This window comes from Mytilus trossulus, chromosome 6 (genome assembly GCF_036588685.1).
Source record: "Mytilus trossulus isolate FHL-02 chromosome 6, PNRI_Mtr1.1.1.hap1, whole genome shotgun sequence".
Taxonomy (NCBI): domain Eukaryota; kingdom Metazoa; phylum Mollusca; class Bivalvia; order Mytilida; family Mytilidae; genus Mytilus; species Mytilus trossulus.
In genome coordinates this window covers 54475578-54480305 of record NC_086378.1, presented here as the reverse complement: position 1 = coordinate 54480305, position 4728 = coordinate 54475578, and positions in this window count along the sequence as shown.

The following is a 4728-nucleotide window of genomic DNA, read 5'->3' as shown; positions in this document are numbered from 1 at the left end:
GGATTAATTTGGCCAAGTAGTTTCAGAGGAGAAGATTTTTGTAAAAGATTACTTTAATTTACGAAAAATGGTTAAAAATTGACTATAAAGGGCAATAACTCCTAAACGGGTCAACTGACCATTTTGGTCATGTTGACTTATTTGTAGATCTTACTTTGCTGAACATTATTGCTGTTTACAGTTTATCTCTATCTATAATAATATTCAAGATAATAACCAAAAACAGCAAAATTTCCTCAAAATTACCAATTCAGGGGCAGCAACCCAACAACCGATTGACCGATTCATCTGAAAAATTCAGGGCAGATAGTTCTTGACCTGATAAACATTTTTATCCCTGTCAGATTTCCTCAAAATGCTTTGGTTTTTGAGTTATAAGCCAAAAACTGCATTTTACCCCTATGTTCTATTTTTAGCGGTGGCGGCCATCTTGGTTGGTTGACCAGGTCACGCCACACATTTTTTAAACAAGATACCCCAAAGATGATTGTGGCCAAGTTTGGATTAATTTGGCCTAGTAGTTTCAGAGGAGAAGATTTTTGTACAAGATTACTTTAATTAACGAAAAATGGTTAAAAATTGACTATAAAGGGCAATAACTCCTAAACAGGTCAACTGACCATTTTGGTCATGTTGACTTATTTGTAGATCTTACTTTGCTGAACATTATTGCTGTTTACAGTTTATCTCTAACTATAATAATATTCAAGATAATAACCAAAAACAGCAAAATTTCTTCAAAATTACCAATTCAGGGGCAGCAACCCAACAACCGATTGACCGATTCATCTGAAAATTTCAGGGCAGATAGATCTTGACCTGATAAACATTTTTATCCCATGTCAGATTTGCTCTAAATGCTTTGGTTTTTGAGTTACAAGCCAAAAACTGCATTTTACCCCTATGTTCTATTTTTAGCCGTGGCGGCCATCTTGGTTGGTTGACCGGGTCACGCCACACATTTTTTAAACTAGATACCCCAATGATGATTGTGGCCAAGTTTGGTTTGATTTGGCCCAGTAGTTTCAGAGGAGAAGATTTTTGTAAAAGTTAACGACGACGGACGACGACGGACGACGGACGACGGACGCCAAGTGATGAGAAAAGCTCACTTGGCCCTTCGGGCCAGGTGAGCTAAAAATGCAGATGATTTTAACTTTGACAATTACTTCATAATAACTGTTACTGTATTTAATGTTTAACGTTTCGATAGATTGATAAAATATCAATAAATAATCAAAATACCCTGAAAAAATGTTATTATATTTTGTAGTGACAACTTTTAGTTCAACCCGATAGTTCCAAGCATTGCCAGAAATGCTCCTATGCTAGCAACGTCGTTCTATGACGTTAGCTATAAATAATTCCCGCCAAAAATCGATAATAAGATTGTTTCCGTTGTAGCAGATTAAAAACATCGGTGACCCCCCATTTTAATTTATGGTTTTAAAATCTTCCCTGAAGCTGCAACTTATGCAGAAGTTTGAAGGAAAAAACATTAGTAGATTTTTTTTATTTCAAGAAAAATCTATAATAAATCGAAATTAAAAACGGCGGGAAATGTTCAAAGGCCTTGAAAAATAAGGAAACTGCGAAAAATAAATGTGTATAAGGTAAAAGTTACAATTGACTGTTATAGTTTTACCAATAAAACATCGTTTTTCAATAATTTTGCCTTCAATTAGCAATTTAGAGCGCTATTTCTATATTTCGGTATAACGCGATTCTTTACTTTTTGATGACGTCATATCTCGAAAATAACATCGGTGACCCCATTTTTTTTTTCGCCTAAAATATTGTAAAAAGTATGATCTGTCTACATGCAAAATTTCAATGAATTATTATTAGTAGTTTAAATAGTGTGATTTCCCTTTAAGTTTTCTATGTTGTGTTTTGCGTACTAGTGTATGTCAGTTGTTCTTTTTCTTTATTAGTAAGTGCGTTGTTAGTTAATTTCCGACATATGCTAGTATACCGCATAACTGGTTTTAATTTCAATAAATTACTATGCATACATCGGACGGCAACCTAACACATAAACAAGTGGAGGAGTACTTTTGGATTGGATTGCTGGAAGTTTTATACATTTTGTATCGTTGTTAGTCATAATGAAGGAAATCCCTGGTCTCATTTTATGCATTTGACATACAACAGCTTGCAAAATATAAAATAAACAATGGTCTTTTTCAATACAAATTCTTCTATCAGAAACTTTAATTCTTCACGAGTCAAACGATCAAGGACGAAAAAGTAACAACATACCACTTATCTATAGTAAATTCTTATTTCAAACACTACAAGTTGTAAAGCTTAACATTTGGACTTCGTCAAAATTTTAAAGTTAAACGTTTTTCCTTGAAAGTGATTTGCATTGATGCTTTAGCTATGTCATACTATATATCAGAAGTCCTTAGGAGTATATTTATGTCGTCGTTACCACATTAATAAGAAAATCTTATAAATAATTCAACAATGTTACAAATTCAAAAGCACTTAATTGTGACTTTAAAAGAGGGTTGAGCTCCCACAAACATGTAAAACCCCGCGACAATCTTTGTTAATCTATCCCTTGTCATGAGCCTGTTATTCAGGGGTTGTCGTTTATTTCCGATGTAATGTTGTATTTCGTTTATTCTTCCTTATATTAAACAGGCTGCTTTCTTCATCACTCGAATTGTGTCATATCTTTTTAATTTACTAGATATAACAACTTATGCTTAGTGTCGAAGACTATCAAGCACTGGAACTGTTTATATTCTGTCTGTGATTGATAGGTGTCTCATTGGTCATCATGTCACATGTCGTTTATTTAGTAAAGCATATAGAACATACCATTTGAACAGTTTCCCTTAGCTTCTGACTTTAAAACAGTATTTATAGAAGTGATAAGCGCAAACAAAACAAAACATTTCAGAATTGAATTTTTACAAAACATCATACAAAATATCGTCTATGAAAAGAATCCGTAAATTTTATCTAATATTCATCGTTGATGATAGTATCGCGTGATAATGACACGATAAGATTAGATCAGAAATGTTTAAGGTATTACTGTATATTGTTGATTTTCATTCTGTGCATTTGCACATGCAGCCTATGGGCATTCATATGGTACAGGCTGCAGTTAGGTATATTTACCAAGTTCAGAAACGGAAGATTTGATTGCGCAATGAAATTGTTTCTGTACATATTTTCGAAATGTTTTCGTTAGGGCCTGCAATTTTATCTTTTTGCAGATTAAATCTTTTTTGTTTTAGTCACGGCTAATTTTAATCTCCATAAAGACCAAACGAAAGAAGACTTCGCGAATTTTGTTTATGAATAATATACTTGTGTTTTGGACAATCTATTCTTTGTAAACAATTCGATGTGTTTTCTTTTGGAAATGTCGTGTTATTTGTTTTTGTAAATGTTGGTGTACATGTTTCATGTAGAAATTAGTGTGATATTGAAAAAGGCAGGTGATTTGGAATAAAACAATAAAACAAACCGATGATAGAGGTAAAAAAAGGAAACGAAAGTGTATGTCTAATAAGATTTCTGCAAAAGTGTATATGCATTTATTTCATCTTAAAAAACCACATACTCCAATTCATCAGTCAGATGTGAGATACTTTACAATCTTGTTTCTTACTTGGCAAAAAAAGGCCAATTAAAGGACTTATATTAATAAATAAACTCATCATTGATACCAGGACTAAATTTTGTATGTACGCCAGACGCGCGTTTTGTTTCATTAAAAGACTCATCAGTGATGCTCGAATCCAAAAAAGTTAAAATGGCCAAAAAAGTATGAAACTGGAGAGCATTTAGGACAAAAATTCCTAAAAGTTTTGCCAAATACAGCTAAGCTAATCTATACCTGAGGTAGAAAAGCCTTAATTTTTCTTTGTAAACAGTTAAAATTATAAATATAGCCATATAAATGATAATTTAAATATAGCTAAATGTCTATCTTCTGATACATCCATATGAAGAACATTGCCTGATAGTATTTGTACATGTATGTCTCGGTTGATAGTCGTCTTATCAGTTATTGTTCTGACTGTCCTATTTTTAATTGTGAAAGTTTTATTCCTGGAACCTTATTTGATAACTATTAACTGAGTGTGGATAGGCATGGCTGGTGATGAATACACAGAAGGAGATACTTACCATATCGACACACCCGGTAAGGCAACTTTTTGAATGGAATTCAATTTGATCATTTTTTGTTTATTGCTATGATTGGTCTTCTAATCTGATTTATGAGAACACGAGTAAACTCTTGTTATATGTAATGCATTACCCTTCCTTACAATCAAGTATAAAGTACACATCTATATACAATGTGTGTGAATACTAATTTAACAAAAGTGTATGGGACAGTCATTTTAGAACTTTTAACTAACATTTTGATAGTACATATGTGAAAATATTTGACGTTCAAACACAATTTGTTTACTGTACCATTTTGTCATTTTACTCCTGCCGTGTCTACCTATTTTAATTCCTTGGTTTATGTTTAACATTCCTGTTGTAGGTAATACACACACTTGAGATTAATAAAATTGTGTTTTTATTTTATATAAATGTACTAAGCATGTTGGTATATCTGTTTAACAACATCGTCCTCACTATTTTCAATAACATCTCAGTTTAAAGGAATGCATTAATTTGTTCATTCACCTATCAAACATTTCCTTTCTAATTAAATAATAAATTAACGAAAATCTATATCATAGTGTG